Source organism: Phyllobates terribilis, unplaced genomic scaffold (assembly GCF_046119375.1).
Source record: "Phyllobates terribilis strain yellow unplaced genomic scaffold, ASM4611937v1 Scaffold_9__5_contigs__length_417890890, whole genome shotgun sequence".
Classification (NCBI taxonomy): Eukaryota; Metazoa; Chordata; class Amphibia; order Anura; family Dendrobatidae; genus Phyllobates; species Phyllobates terribilis.
The window spans coordinates 61,676,093-61,693,125 of NW_027362769.1; positions in this window are offsets into that span (position 1 = coordinate 61,676,093).

A 17,033-nucleotide genomic window follows, 5' to 3' on the forward strand; every position below is an offset into this window, starting at 1 on the left:
GATTCGTCCAGTGAGTCCGACCTAGTGTACTCTGAAGCAGAGGTTACCCATGAGTCTCTACACCCCTCTGACCAGGCGGAGGACCTCCAGTTGTCTCCAGAACCCTTCGGGGTGCCACCTGGTGGTGAATGGACAGAGACTTTCCAATACTCGGTACCCGATACCTCGCCTGCTTCGTCCAGTGAGTCCGACCTAGTGTACTCTGAAGCAGATGTTTTCCCTGAGCCTCTGCACTCTTCTGACCCGGCAGATGACCTCCAGTTGTTTCCTGACTCCTCCGGGGTACCACCAGATAACAAAGAGACAGTGACTTTTTCTCACCCTGTACCTGTTAACCCGCCTATTTTTTCCTGTGAATTTGACAAGATGTACCTCGAAGCAGAGATTACCCCCAAGTCTCTGCTCCCCTCCAACCCGGTGGAGGACTTCCAGTTGTCTCCTGTACCCTCTGGGGTGCCACCTGAAAATATGTGGAGAGAGACATCCTTGTGTGCTGTTCCTGGTACTCCACCCGTTTCGTCTGTTGCTGAGGATGGCTGGATAGGAGGTAGCATCCTAGCTAACCAGATGAGACCAGTTTTTCCTGTGGACAGTGGAAGTGATCTCCTTGAAGTGAAGGATTGGCCCTCGAATTCCCTGCGGAAGATTCTGGCAGGCCTGAAGAAGAGGGGGCGTAAGGGGGGGTACTGTAACATACCTGGTGGCGTCCTTGCATAGTGGTCCATCTCCCACTGTGCAAGAGCGCGCACTTGATCTCCAGTCCAGAATGTCTCTCTGGCTTCCTTCCATGCTGTCTGTTTGTGTCTGTTTCTGCTGCTTAAGGGCGGCGCCCGATCACTTCCTGCTTTTTGTACCTGCTGTGGGTCACACCCCTTGTGCGTCCTCAGCCTATTGCTGTCTGTCACCTGGTATATAACCCAGCTGCTCCAATCAATCCCTGCCTGAGCATTGTGCTTCATTCAGTGTGTGCTTGCACTCTGAAGGTGCCAGGTCCCGTTCTGTATTTCTCTTGTCTGCCTGTCCTGGAGGCTGTATTTCCAGGCCTGTCTGAACACACTCCTAGCCTGTTCCTCCCGCCTTCTAGGGGCCGATTACCTAGACCCGCTCCTGTATCTTGTCTGTCCTGTCTGAACACGCTCCTAGCCTGTTCCCCCCGCCTTCTAGGGGCCGATTACCTAGACCCGCTCCTGTATCTTGTCTGTCCTGTCTGAACACGCTCCTTGCCTGTTCGTCCCGCCTCTCTGGGGGCCGTATTCCCAGACGCGCTCCTGTATCCCGCTGCAGTGTTGGTCTCTTCCGTACACTCAGTTCCAGTCTGAACTCTCTCCTATCCTTTACCTGTTTTGCCTCTATGTCCGTCCCTTTCCTTTTTCTGCAGAGTCTGAACTCGTACCTAACTCCTGCTTGTTGTCTCTGTACTCCCGTTTGTGAGTTTGTGGTCCACTCGCTGCTTCACTGCGGGTGCCCTGTGGGTGTCTGGCTCTGCCTTTCCCTTCCTGTCTGTTCCGTGTGAACAGAGCCCTGTCCGTCCTGCTCTGACTCCTTGCTCACTGCTCTGGCAGCCTTGCTCCGCTCTGACCCTTTTGCTCACTGCTCCGGCAGCCTTGCTCCACTCTGACCCTTTTGCTCACTGCTCCGGCAGCCTTGCTCCGCTCTTACCCTTTTGCTCACTGCTCCGGCAGTCTTGCTCTGACTCCTTGCTCACTGCTCCAGACGGCCTCATCCTGCTCTGACTCCTTGCTCACTGCTCCGGCAGTCTCGCTCAGCTCTGACCCTTTGCTCACCGCTCCTGGCGGTCTCGTCCTGCTCTGCTCTGCTCTTGCTCACCGCTCCAGGCGGTCACGTCCTGCTCTGCTCTTGCTCACAGCTCCAGGCGGTCTCGTCCTGCTCTGCTCTTGCTCACAGCTCCAGGCGGTCTCGTCCTGCTCTGCTCTTGCTCACCGCTCCAGGCGGTCTCGTCCTGCTCTGCTCTTGCTCACCACTCCAGGCGGTCTCGTCCTGCTCTGCTCTTGCTCACCGCTCCAGGCGGTCTTGCTCACCGCTCCAGGCGGTCTCGTCCTGCTCTGCTCTTGCTCACCGCTCCAGGCGGTCTCGTCCTGCTCTGTTCTTGCTCACCGCTCCAGGCGGTCTCGTCCTGCCCTGCTCTTGCTCACCACTCCAGGCGGTCTCGTCCTGCCCTGCTCTTGCTCACTGCTCCAGGCGGTCTCGTCCTGCTCTGCTCTTGCTCACCGCTCCAGGCGGTCTCGTCCTTCTCTGCTCTTGCTCACCACTCCAGACGGTCTCGTCCTGCTCTGCTCTTGCTCACCGCTCCAGGCGGTCTCGCTCACCGCTCCAGGCGGTCTCGTCCTGCTCTGCTCTTGCTCACCACTCCAGGCGGTCTCGTCCTGCTCTGTTCTTGCTCACAGCTCCAGGCGGTCTCGTCCTGCCCTGCTCTTGCTCACCACTCCAGGCGGTCTTGTCCTGCCCTGCTCTTGCTCACCGCTCCAGGCGGTCTCGTCCTGCCCTGCTCTTGCTCACCGCTCCAGGCGGCCTCGTCCTGCTCTGTTCTTGCTCACCGCTCCGGGCGGTCTCGTCCTGCCCTGCTCTTGCTCACCGCTCTAGGCGGTCTCGTCCTGCCCTGCTCTTGCTCGCCGCTCCAGGCGGTCTCGTCCTGCCCTGCTCTTGCTCACCGCTCCAGGCGGCCTCATCCTGCCCTGCTCTTGCTCACCGCTCCGGGCGGTCTCGTCCTGCCCTGCTCTCGCTCACCTCTCTGGGCGGCCTCACTCTGCTGTGTTTGTCCGCCACATCTGTGGTTCTGTTCCAGAGTCCCAGTGTGTACTGGGTCCTATCCCGCCTATGTTCCTACCTGCTAGTGCCTTCCTGTCTGCACTCTAGCCGTGCTTGCCTGTACCCCCCTGCCTGCCTATTCCCACCAGTCTGTGTGCCAGCCTAACCAGTCTGTTCCTGTATTCCCCTGTGTGGGTCAACAGCCGTGTCCGGGGTCTGTCCTGGAGTAGCACCTGGTCCCTCTGCTCGGTTCCTCCTTGGTGCACTGGCGTCGTATGCCGTCGTGCGACCCTGGTCGGATCGGGTGAATACCTAGTTATGCCCCTCCAGGCATTCACTCTCCGGCACGGTCCAGTGGAATCACACGCACACGCCGCTCAGCCTGGGCGTGTGCATTACATGGAGTCTGACCTGAATACCAACGGCCTTGTTGATGCTGGTAGTCAACAACTGCCCTCTTCTGCTCACAAATTCGTCCCAACATCTGCAATGTAAAGTTCCAATGCGTGGGGACATCGCACACCAGTCGGTGAGCTGGAAGCTGTAAACGCTGCTGAAGCACGGCAAAAGCGGCAGAAGCTGTAGTTGACTCTTGTAAAATGGGCACACACGTGCGTACTTTGACAAGCAGATCTGTTAGATCCAGGTAGGTTTTGAGAAATCGCTGAACCACGAGGTTAAGCACATGGGCCAGGCATGGTACGTGTCTGAGTTCACCTCAGAGCCGTCACCAGGTTCCGGTCATTGTCACACATGACCATGCCTGGCTGTAGGGTCAGCGGTGTCAGCGACAAATCTGCCTGCTCTTTCAGAGTTGTGCACAACTTTTCAGTGTTGTGTGGTTTGTCACCTAAGCATATTAGCTTCAGCACAGCTTTTTGGCTGAGGCAGTGCTGCAGTGCTTCCAGCTTGTGACTGTTGTGGTCATTTTGGAGATGGAAGCTGAAGAGGAGGAGAAGGTGGTTTAGGAGCTGTAGAATGTGGGGGCAACCCTGACGAGCATAGTGAGGATGGAGGCTGAAGAAGAGGAGGAGGAGGTGGTTCAGGAGCTGTAGAATGTTGGGACAACTGACGAGCATAGTGGCACCAGGTCTTATATAGACCTGATGACGCTGTACGGCCAGTCAATCACTGTAATGCCCACAACCAACATGACTATGGCATTAAAGTGCGTGGGAAGCAATCCCTGCATGTTCATTGGCTCTCTAAAGAGTGCAAAACATGAACTCTCCTGATGTAGAAGCCAGTGCACACCAGAGGATTCTCTGGTGGGACCGTCCAACCCTGCCGAGAAGCAGTCCTGGCTAAGAAAAGTGTGTGGGAAGGTTCCCGGACACTCTGGCTGCTTTTTTACTGAGGTGGAAACCCACACAAACATGGGGAGAACATACAAAGTCCTTGCGGATGTTGTCCTTTGTGGTATTTAAACCCAAGACCCCAGCACAGCAAGGCTTCAGTGTTAACCACTGAGTCACTGGGCTGCCATCTGTGTTCTCCCTCTGGTATCTAACATGCTGGAGAAACTTGCACCTACTGCCACTCAGTATCTTCTGCTCCTTTGTGAAAAACTAATGTATTTGGGAAGAAAAGGAAATTGTGGATGGCTTCGCTACTGGTACTGAGGGCACTGCTAATACCATAGTGTCGTGACATAGTTCACTGGAAATATTCCAGGCTGGTTGGAGCCAAGCTAATTCCCATAGAAAAGTAACAGCAGCAAGCTAAGGAGATGGTGGCCTCAATCATCATCGCAACATCACCTCGGCACTATGAACTCTCATGAAGGAGAAGCCAGGGCCCAACGGAGGAGTCTCCGGTTCTCTTGTGGGCCCGTCCAACCCCGCCGAGAAGCAGCCCTGGCTAAGAAAAGTGTGTGGGAAGGTTCCCGGACACTGTACGGCTGTTGTTTTACTGTGGACTGTCTCCTTACCGTCCCTGGCCACATTGACCCATCCACGTGTTTGTGGTTAGGCGGTCCTTCTCAGTAAGTGCACTCTGGAGTCCACGGGTAATGTTCTGGGACCCGCGCTTGTGGAAGGCGGAGACGATACCGGGAGAAATAGTGCTGCCTCCAAAAAGGATCAAATGTGTATGTAAAATAATCACCGCATGCACTCGTTTCTCCTATGTGTTAGATGAGACTTGCCCATTCAAGTCTTTGGGTGTGCAAAAGAAAAACAGATTCCATTAAGAGCCACCATATAGCATTTGATTTTCAAAGAAACTGTGCAATTCTTTGACATACGAAACTGTATTTTGACTTGTAAATTTGTAATAACTGCTGCTGTATAAAAAGGTATTGCATACAGATGACAAATCAAAGAAAAATAATCCACATTTTCTGGATGAAACTTGGATGATTATTTCATTCTCATTTGTAGACATATATGGGACAGTAAGTTCTGATCAAGAGAAAAGCGATCAGTCAAGTCACTAAATTCCATATACAAGCCGTGTAGTACAGCTGTCTGCACCCAGCCTTACTGGGCAATTAATTGCTGTGAATCACAACAGATAGCTGGAGTTGCTGAAGAGCCAGCAAAGCAAAATTTCAGAATTTCAATTTATTTTATATTCAGTGATGTTACAATTTTCAAAGAAACCCCTAGAGCTGAATATTAAAAGCAATAATCCTGCGTGTAACATCGATCGCCATCTTTTTATTCTTATTGTGATTATTATTTTTACAACACAACAAAACTAGTTACGTAGATACAGATATTAATATAGTCTGTTTAATATAAGGACACTTGAAAGGACACAAGTTTTCAGAACATCCTGCATGAGGAAAACTATGGCATCTTTATTTATTTACGTGATTTAAAATGTTGAACTTTTTAGTGAATATTGTGATGTATGTGTGTGGCTTTTGATAATATCGGGTGATAAAAGAAGCACCACATGTGACCCGGTGACTTTCATTTGGGAAACCCTGGAGAAGATCATGCCATTCCCTGGCATTACAATACTTCAATAGTTGTTGACATATAAGGAGACAGACAATGATGTCATAGCATAAAGAAACCAGCAACTTGTATATTCCTTACAATAAACATATTCTGTTAAAATATACAGTATGGTTGGATAACATTATAAACATTATCAAATTATTAAAATATAAAATGCAGCCATGTATACATTGTATACTAAATAGTTACTATATTTAGTAAGTGAACTGTGTTCAGAGATGTTATGCTTTAAACAGTGTGGTTAATAACTACTTGATTACAGTACTTCAATGGACTATTATAAATCAACTAAACAGACAAAGGTGTGACGTTGGAACATAATATTATATCATGTATTTTATAACAATTTAAAGCTTAAAAATGAGTCTTTCATATTTAAAGGGCTACACTGATTTCCTGTATGAAGAAACAGACAAGAATTCTTGTATTTTAGTGCGGAATTTTTTTTCTAAGAAAATAGAATTTGTTATACTATTTGGAGTGATCAAACGGTCCACTACTCTTCTTTTTTTGTATGTCTGAATACTAGAAAATTAGTACAGGCACTTTTGTAACCTGTTCAATGAATCAATCATCAAAACATCATGTCATAGAGAGTTCCATAGTTGTTCTAATGTTTCACATTTGTTATAACATTTTCCTTGACTATGATGATTGTGAAACGTAGCATGCAATTTGCTTTCTTCTCATGGCTACATTTAACAGGGCTAAAAAGAACCTTGTGTTTGAGATTGTGTTGCTCCATTATAAAGGTGGAATAATGATGGTATACCCTTTCCATAAAAGAAGGTGTGGTGGATAGTGTTGAGCGAGCACTAAAATGCTTGGGTGCTCGAAGCTCGGGCCGAGCACATCGTGATACTCGGGTGCTCGACCCAAGCAACGAGCCCAATGTTAGTCTATGGGAGACCCGAGCATTTTTCCGGCAGTCTATAGAAAGCCTAAAAAGTGCCCAAAACGATAGTGACAGTGCTCAAATGACATGGGGACAGAATGGGGATCGCTCCAGGAAGCATTTCTGACCTCCAGGTCACTGCTGTCAACAACGTGGTCAGAGGTATTAAGCCACTTTTACGGGCTCACAATAAAACGTTAAAAAACGAAACTGAAACTTCTTTCCTGTGAAATATGTTAAGGAACTTCCTTTCCATGGTAAAGACTTCTGTATAAGGTAAAATAAATAACCAAAAACAAAAATACTCCTCCACACCTTGGGCTATTTTCACAAGTATAATTTTTTATGTGTTTTTGCACTTTTGTATTGCTATCAACCGAGACAAATGCATTCACCAGGAAATGTAATTTTAACATTTTACAACCTTATCTGGCCATGTGCTGTGTGACACATGCATACAGTGCTGAAAAGACATGGGAATAGCATGAGGAAGACCCCTGGAAGCATCTCTGACACCTAGGTCACTGCCTAAAAGTGTGACCATCAGAAGTGATCCTTGCCGCATCAGAAGATGCAGACTTGCAACTATCCCCGTGCAAGTCCTTGTCCCAGGGCAGTGTTGAATTGTACCTCCCCCATTCATTGCAATGCAAGCGCAAGTATGCAGCCTGCCACCCACCCCCAGGCTGCAATACGATACTGCTTGCTTGCACTTGAAATTGGGCCTTTTAGGCATGTGGAGGTGGAATCAGGCCACCCCGTCATGGCTGCGTCAGCGGCCTGGTATCCATACTCAGTCCCCAGCCACCCGGCAGCCGGGTGTCCACGCTCGGTCCCCAGCCTCCATTGGCGGCCGGGTGTCCATACTCGGTCCCCAGCCGCCCCACGGCCGGGATCCCGCACACGGTCCTCAGCCGCTTGGGGGCGACCGGGTGTCCATAAACGGTCCCCAGCCACCCCTATTTGAAGGACAGCCTAACCACAAACACGTGGACAAGTGAAAGTGGCCAGGGATGGCGCCGTCACACTGGGTTAATAATGTGGAAGCTGGGACACAGTTGGACACTGGGATGCAACACGTCCTCCAGACATAGAGGATTGCGGGTCCTCGGTCAATAAGGCTTCAACACAAAGTTCAGAAGGTAGACACAACGAGTAAATTATTCATGATCATGAGGCCATCCATCTCCTTAGCTTTCTGTTCCTTGGAATGCAAGCGCATGTATGTAGTAGTGGCTAGGCCTGAGGATTGCTGGATGTTTTCCTGCTAGTCTCCCAGTTCTATGACTCCCGTTAAAACAAAGCTTCAGGTGATGAATGATGGATGAGGTGGTGGCAAAGGAGAAAGAGCAGGAGGAACAGGGACCATTCACATCAATATCAGGCCAGTAAACCACACATGTCTTGTAGGATATGTTTCTGTACCAAAAGGAGCGGTTCGGCTACACAGTTATTTTGCATACAGTGAGGGCAATGCCTACCAAAAATTTTGAGGCACTCCAATGCCCCTTGGAAGTGACATGGAGGTCAGAGGGCCTTAACTAAACCATTTTTTTCCATTTATAGCAACTGGGTCTCCTGTACACTGTTGGCCTAAGCAGTGAATGGAAGGCTTTCCAAAAATTATGAGGAAATGCAATGCACCTTGAAAGAGACGTGGATTACAGGGTACTAAAAACCTTCTACCCATTATTGTTGAGTGGGTCTCCCTTAGTGTTCGCCTATGCATTGAACAGCAAAAATTGACTAAAATTAGGAGGAAATGCAATGCCCGTTGGAAGAGTCGTGGAGGTTAGAGTTAATTAAAAACAACATTTCAATGCCCCTTGGAAGAGCTGTGGAGTTCAGAGTGGTTTAACAAGACGCTTTTAATGCCCCTTGGAAGAGACGTGGAGGTCAGAGTGGTTTAACAAGGCGGTTTTTATGCCCCTTGGAAGAGACGTGGAGGTCACAGTAGCTTAACAAGACAGTTTTAATGCCCCTTGGAAGAGTGGTGGAGGTCACAGTAGCTTAACAAGACAGTTTTAATGCCCCTTGGAAGAGTGGTGGAGGTTACAGTGGAATAAAAAGACAATATCAATGCCCCTTGGAAGAGTGGTGGAGGTTGCAGTGGAATACATAGACAATATCAATGCCCCTTGGAAGAGTGGTGGAGGTCGCAGTAGCTTAACAAGACGGCTTTAATGCCCCTTGGAAGAGACGTGGAGTTCAGAGTGGTTTAACAAGACGGTTTTAATGCCCATTGAAAGAGACGTGGAGGTCACAGTAGCTTATCAAGACAGTTTTAATGCCACTTGAAAAAGTGTTGGAGGTCGCAGTAGCTTAACAAGATGGTTTTAATGCCCCTTGGAAAAGTGGTGGAGGTCGCAGTAGCTTAACAAGATGGTTTTAATGCCCCTTGGAAAAGCGGTGGAGGTCGCAGTAGCTTAACAAGATGGTTTTAATGCCCCTTGGATGAGCGGTGGAGGTTGCAGTAGCTTAACAAGATGGTTTAAATGCCCCTTGGAAAAGTGGTGGAGGTCGCATTAGCTTAACAAGACGGTTTTAATGCCCCTTGAAAGAGTGGTGGAGGTCACAGTAGCTTAACAAGACAGTTTTAATGCCCCTTGGAAGAGTGGTGGAGGTCACAGTAGCTTAACAAGACAGTTATAATGCCCCTTGGAAGAGTGGTGGAGGTCGCAGTGGAATAAAAAGACAATATCAATGCCCCTTGGAAGAGTGGTGGAGGTCACAGTAGCTTAACAAGATGGTTTTAATGCCCCTTGGAAGAGACGTGGAGTTCAGAGTGGTTTAACAAGACGGTTTTAATGCCCCTTGGAAGAGTGGTGGAGGTTGCAGTGGAATAAAAAGACAATATCAATGCCCCTTGGAAGAGTGGTGGAGGTCGCAGTGGAATAAAAAGACAATATCAATGCCCCTTGGAAGAGTGGTGGAGGTCGCAGTAGCTTAACAAGACGGTTTTAATGCCCCTTGGAAGAGACGTGGAGTTCAGAGTGGTTTAACAAGACGGTTTTAATGCCCCTTGGAAGAGACGTGGAGGTCACAGTAGCTTAACAAGATGGTTTTAATGCCCCTTGGAAAAGTGTTGGAGGTCGCAGTAGCTTAACAAGATGGTTTTAATGCCCCTTGGAAAAGTGTTGGAGGTCGCAGTAGCTTAACAAGATGGTTTTAATGCCCCTTGGAAAAGCGGTGGAGGTCGCAGTAGCTTAACAAGATGGTTTTAATGCCCCTTGGATGAGCGGTGGAGGTTGAAGTAGCTTAACAAGACAGCTTTAATGCCCCTTGGAAAAGTGGTGGAGGTCGCAGTAGCTTAACAAGACGGTTTTAATGCCCCTTGGAAGAGTGGTGGAGGTCGCAGTAGCTTAACAAGACGGTTATAATGCCCCTTGAAAGAGTGGTGGAGGTCGCAGTAGCTTAACAAGACGGTTTTAATGCCCCTTGGAAGAGTGGTGGATGTCACAGTAGCTTAACAAGACAGTTTTAATGCCCCTTGGAAGAGTGGTGGAGGTCGCAGTGGAATAAAAAGACAATATCAATGCCCCTTGGAAGAGTGGTGGAGGTCACAGTAGCTTAACAAGACGGTTTTAATGTCCCTTGGAAGAGACGTGGAGTTCAGAGTGGTTTAACAAGACGGTTTTAATGCCCCTTGGAAGAGTGGTGGAGGTCACAGTAGCTTAACAAGACAGTTTTAATGCCCCTTGGAAGAGTGGTGGAGGTCGCAGTGGAATAAAAAGACAATATCAATTCCCCTTGGAAGAGGGGTGGAGGTCACAGTAGCCTAACAAGACGGTTTTAATGCCCCTTGGAAAAGTGCTGGAGGTCGCAGTGGAATAAAAAGACAATATCAATGCCCCTTGGAAGAGTGGTGGAGGTCACAGTAGCTTAACAAGACAATATCAAAGCCCCTTGGAAGAGTGGTGGAGGTCACAGTAGCTTAACAAGACGGTTTTAATGCCCCTTGGAAGAGTGGTGGAGGTCGCAGTGGAATAAAAAGACAATATCAATGCCCCTTGGAAGAGTGGTGGAGGTCGCAGTGGAATAAAAAGACAATATCAATGCCCCTTGGAAGAGTGGTGGAGGTCGCAGTGGAATAAAAAGACAATATCATTGCCCCTTGAAAGAGTGGTGGAGGTCGCAGTGAAATAAAAAGACAATATCAATGCCCCTTGGAAGAGTGGTGGAGGTCACAGTAGCTTAACAAGACGGTTTTAATGCCCCTTTGAAGAGACGTGGAGTTCAGAGTGGTTTAACAAGACGGTTTTAATGCCCCTTGGAAGAGACGTGGAGGTCACAGTAACTTAACACAGGAGGTATAAATGAATAACTAAGCTTCTCTAGCTTTGTCTAAGTCTACTCGTTCTATTAGCATACCCACTTATAGGAATCAATACTGGCATTATGTCATTTGGACTTATATATACATTTACTGTCTCATGGTCGGTATCCTGGTCCCTGAAAGTTTTGACAATCAGACTACGAATATTTCCTGTTAGTCTTTGTATTTAGGCCCTTAGGACATACAGTTTAGTGGGCTTATAACTTTTTATTATTACACCTCTATATTTCCCCCTCTTCTAGTGACCGCTACTGATTTGAGTTATGCACACGCCGGGCCTGACTGGCGTGTGCGTGATTTAGTGATTCCACTGTGCCATGAACCGGAGAGTGCCTGGCGGGGCGTAACTAAGTATCTACCCGATCCGACCAAGGTCGCACGACGGCTAACGACGCCGTGCACCAGGGAGGAACCGAGCAGAGGGACCAGGTGCTACTCCAGGCCAGAGCCCGGACACGGCTGTTGACCCACACAGTGGAATACAGGAGCAGGCAGGTTAGGCTGGCACACAGACAGGTGGGTATTGGCAGGCACGGCTGGCATGCAGACAGGTGGGCACTGGCAGGCACGGCTGGAGTGCAGACAGGAGGATACTGGCAGGCATGGCTGGTATGCAGACAGGAGGGTACTGACAAGTACGGCTGGCGTGCAGACGGGGAGGTACTAGCAAGTTGGAGCACAGGCTGGATAGGGTCCAGTACAGACTGGGATTCAGGAACAGAACCGCAGATGCGGTAGACAAGCAGAGCAGAGAGGAACCGCCGGAGCGGTGGGCAAGGCGGAGCAGAGAGGTACCGCCAGAGCGGTGAGCAAGGCAGAGCATTCAGGAACCGGCGGAGCGGTGAGCAAGGCAGAGGAGGCAGGAACCGCCAGAGCGGTGAGCAAGGCAGAGCAGGCAGGAACCGCCGGAGCAGTGAGCAAGGCATAGCAGGCAGGTCCCGCCGGAGCAGTGAGCAAGGCAGAGCAGGCAGGAACCGCCGGAGCGGTGAGCAAGGCAGAGCAGAGAGGAACCGCCAAAGCGGTGATCAAGGCAGAGCAGAGAGGAACCGCCGGATTGGTGAGCAAGGCAGAGCAGAGAGGAACCGCCGGAGCGGTGAGCAAGGCAGAGCAGGCAGGAACCGCCGGAGCGGTGAACAAGGCAGAGCAGGCAGGAACCGCCGGAGCGGTGAGCAAGGCAGAGCAGGCAGGAACCGCCGGAGCGGTGAGCAAGGCAGAGAGGACAGGGCTCTGTTCACACTAAACAGACTGGAAGGGAAAAGCAGAACCAGATACACACAAGGTACATGCAATGAAGTAGCGAGTGGACTCTAAACTCACAATAGAAGTACAGAGACATCCAGTAGGAGTTAGGTACAGGTTCAGAGACTGCAGGAAAAGGGAAGGTATGGACACAGAGACAAACAGGCTAGGAGAGTGTTCAGACAGGAACTGACACTGAAACAAGATACAGGAGCGAGTCTGAGTATACAGCCCCCAGAGAGATGGACAAACAGGCTAGGAGAGTGTTCAGACAGGAACTGACACTGCAACAAGATACAGGAGCGTGTCTGGGTATACGGCCCCCAGAGAGGCGGACAAACAGGCTAAGTGATAGTTCAGACAGGCCTGGGAATACAGCCCCCAGGTTGGCGGACAGGCAAGAACAGAACGGGACCTGGCACATCAGAGGCAAGGAGCCCTCTGAAGGTAAGAGTTGCTCAGGCTCCTCCTACTGGGTGGAGGGGGTTTAAATATCCAGTGACTCACAGCAATAGGCTGGAGACTCATTAGGGGTGCGCCCACAGCAGCTATAAGAATCAGGAGGTAACCGGGCTGCCGCCCTAAGCAGACAGTCAAGGGACATGCACACAGCATGCGCTGTAGCAGGAATAGCAGACTGGACAGACAGGTAAGATTGCGGTCTTGAATAGTGGGAGGTGGTGCACTATGCAAGTACACCGCCAGGGATGTTACAGTGCCCCCCCCTTACGTCCCCTCTTCTTCAAGCCTGCAAGAGTCATCTGTAGAGAATTTGGAGGCCTATCCTTCTCTTCAAGAGGATTACCTCTTCTGTCCATTAGAGGAAACAAAACTGGTCTCATCAGCTTGGTAACTAGGATGTTTCCTCCCATCGAGCCATCCTCAGCTACAGATGAAGTTGGTGAAGTACCGGGAACAGCACACAGAAAAGTCTCTCTCCATTTGTTAACAGGTAGCACCCTGGTGGATTCAGGAGACCACTGGAGGTTTTCCGCCTGGTTGGAGGGGTGCAGAGATTAAGGGGTAACCACCGCCTTGACGTTCTCTTTGCCAAGCTTACTGGATGCAGTGGGCGGCGTACCAGGTACCGGGTGTAGGAAAGTCTCTCCCCGTTTATCAAGTAGCACCCCGGGAAATTCAGGAGACAACTGGAGGTCCTCCGCCTGGTTGGAGGAATGCAGAGACTCGGGGGTAATCACTGCTTCCGAGTCCACTTTGTCAAGCTCACTGTATGAAGTGGGCGAGGTATCAGGTACAAGGTGTAGGGAAGTCTCTCTCCATTTGTTATCAGGTAGCACCCCAGAGGATTCAGGAGGCAACTGGAGGTCCTCCGCCTGGTTGGAGGGGTGCAGAGACTTGGAGGTATCCACCGCCTTGATGGACGTAAGGCCCGATTTATTAGAGATGGAGGGTCCTTGCTTTGGGACCATCTTAAGTCTGGTTTCAGAGATGACATGTCTGTGAGGTGGGACGGTACCTGAAGCCAGATCATTGGTACAATCGTCGAGACTTTGTGGGGACAATGCCTCCGCTTCTCTTCCTTCTGAGACTTCAGCGCACAGCGAGTTAGCGACTAGCAGATCTGGTGAAGAAGAAGAAACTACTGACTGTCCTGAAGATATGGGGACTGGACACCCCTTGTACCTTAGCAGTCCCCCAGGATACACCATACAGGGTCTCCAGACCAGAGCGGGCACTAGATCTCTCGGCTCTGGACGACTTGTGGGTAAACCAGTCAGCACCTGGAATGTAAGCTTCTTCATGTGTAATGCTCCAATCTGGAGCTTAATTTGTACAGACATATTTTGACTGTTTCTGAGTAGGGCTCGTCCTTCCGCTGACAATGCCCAAACCGGCTTCTGGAGTTTTCGGATGGGAATCAAACACTGACTCTTCAAGGCTTTAAGCCCGAAACTTCCGGTTAATCCGAGGCTTTTACTTGCCACGGAGACAGTCATGGTCATCTGTGGAGAGGAAACACTAAGGCTAAGGGCAGCCTCTCCTACAGGCCTAATGTCTTGGGATTCTCCAACCCTCTCTGGACAAAGACCGTCAGGGGGTCCCAAACAACCGCAGCGGGACTGCAATCCGATTTTGTGACTGAGTTCAGGCCTCTGCTTCGCCTGACGAACATGGTCAACCTTCATGGATTCAGTGCGGGTAGCTGCTTCTGCAGGCTGGGGAACAAGAGGTCTTTGGGAGGACAGAACCTGGCGTGATGGTTTGTCTCTACGCCTTGCACGTCTGGACTGCCTCTTGAGGTTGGGAAGAGAAGTATTCTGCGGAGCGTATTCATCCTGTGTGGATTCTGGGTGGTCAGCAGTCTCTTACGGCTGGAGAACTGGAGAGCTACCCACACACATTACCCATCGGGGCTGCTCCGGAATACTGGGAAGTGAAGCTTTAGCAGAGGCTTCAGGATTAGGGTCATCGAAGACAATTAGAAAGGCCACCAGGAAGGCCTGCAGGTCAAAGATGATAGGATCCCATGCTTCCCATAGGGGTGTGATCCATTTCAAGGCATCACCCGCTAGGCAGGACATCATAAATGCCACTTTAACCCGATCGGTAGGAAAATAGTGAGGATAGAACTTGAAATGCAGCATGCATTGCTCCACAAATGCACAACTTAGTTTTGGATCCCCATAGTACCGTGGCGGATCCGCAGGAACGAGTGCTGATAGCTCCATTTGGACTGGTGTGTACATCGCCTGGATATCAGTTTGCGAAAAAAAAATTTCTTGGTGCACGTATTCGCCAGACAAGGATTCAAATGTCTCTCAGAGCGAAGGGCCGTGGGGCTCAACAGGGAACCATGGCCTGAGCAAACTGTTATGCACACGCCCGGGCTGACTGGCGTGTGCGTGATTTAGTGATTCCACTGTGCCATGAACCTGAGAGTGCCTGGAGGGGCGTAACTAAGTATCTACTCGATCCGACCAAGGTCACACGACGGCTAACGACGCCGTGCACCAGGGAGGAACCGAGCAGAGGGACCAGGTGCTACTCCAGGCCAGACCCCGGACACGGCTGTTGACCCACACAGGGGAATACAGGAACAGGCAGGTTAGGCAGGCACACAAAAAGGTGGGAATTGGTAGGCACGGCTGGTATGCAGACAGGTGGGCACTGGCAGGCACGGCTGGAGTGCAGACAGGAGGATACTGGCAGGCACTGCTGGTATGCAGACAGGAGGGTACTGACAAGTACAGCTGGCGTGCAGACGGGGAGGTACTAGCAGGTTGGAGCACAGGCTGGATAGGGTCCAGTACAGACTGGGATTCAGGAACAGAACCGCAGATGCAGTAGACAAGCAGAGCAGAGAGGAACCGCTGGAGCGGTGGGCAAGGCGGAGCAGAGAGGTACCGCCGGAGCGGTGAGCAAGGCAGAGCAGGCAGGAACCGCCAGAGCAGTGAGCAAGGCAGAGCAGGCAAGAACCGCCAGAGCGGTGAGCAAGGCAGAGCAGGCAGGAACCGCCAGAGCGGTGAGCAAGGCAGAGCAGGCAGGAACCGCCGGAGCGGTGAGCAAGGCAGAGCAGGCAGGAACTGCCGGAGCGGTGGGCATGGCAGAGCAGAGAGGAACCGCTGGAGCGGTGAGCAAGGCAGAGCAGAGAGGAACCGCCGGAGCGGTGAGCAAGGCAGAGCAGAGAGGAACCGCCGGAGTGGTGAGCAAGGCAGAACAGGCAGGAACCGCCAGAGCGGTGAGCAAGGCAGAGCAGGCAGGAACCGCCGGAGCGGTGAGCAAGGTAGAGCGGGCAGGAACTGCCGGAGCGGTGAGCAAGGCAGAGCAGGCAGGAACCGCTGGAGCGGTGAGCAAGGCAGAGCGGGCAGGAACCGCCGGAGCGGTGAGCAAGGCAGAGAAGACAGGGCTCTGTTCACACTGAACAGACTGGAAGGGAAAAGCAGAACCAGATACACACAAGGTACTTGAAATAAAGTAGCGAGTGGACTCTAAACAGCAGAAGTGCAGAAGTACAGAGACATCCAGTAGGAGTTAGGTGCAGGTTCAGAGACTGCAGGAAAAGGGAAGGTACGGACACAGAGACAAACAGGCTAGGAGAGTGTTCAGACAGGAACTGACACTGAAACAAGATACAGGTGCGAGTCTTGGTATACAGCCCCCAGAGAGGCGGACAAACAGGCTATGAGAGTGTTTAGACAGGAACTGACACTGCAACAAGATACAGGAGCGTGTCTGGGTATATGGCCCCCAGAGAGGTGGACAAACAGGCTAAGAGATAGTTCAGACAGGCCTGGGAATACAGCCCCCAGGTTGGCGGACAGGCAAGAGCAGAACGGGACCTGGCACATCAGAGGCAAGGAGCCCTCTGAAGGTAAGAGTTGCTCAGGCTCCTCCTACTGGGTGGAGGGGGTTTAAATATCCAGTGACTCACAGCAATAGGCTGGAGACGCATTAGGGGTGCGCCCACAGCAACTATAAGAATCAGGAAGTAACCGGGCCGCCGCCCTAAGCAGACAGTCAAGGGACATGCACACAGCATGCACTGTAGCAGGAATAGCAGACTGGACAGACAGGTAAGATTGCGGTCTTGCATAGTGGGAGGTGGTGCACTATGCAAGTACGCCGCTAGGGATGTTACAATTTGTACATTATTTCACCGTTTTTTTTCATCAACAAATCCTCTATGCCTAGTGTTAGGATCTTATTTGTGTCGTATTTGATGTCTATAACTTCCTGATCTTGCGTTTGTTATAACTTATAGAATTGGTCTTTCCTGCTCTTTCTAAGCGCTGGTGAGACGCATCTGCGTTCCACCATGATCGCGCGGCGGAAGTGACGTCATGTGTCTGCCGCGGGCGGAAGTACT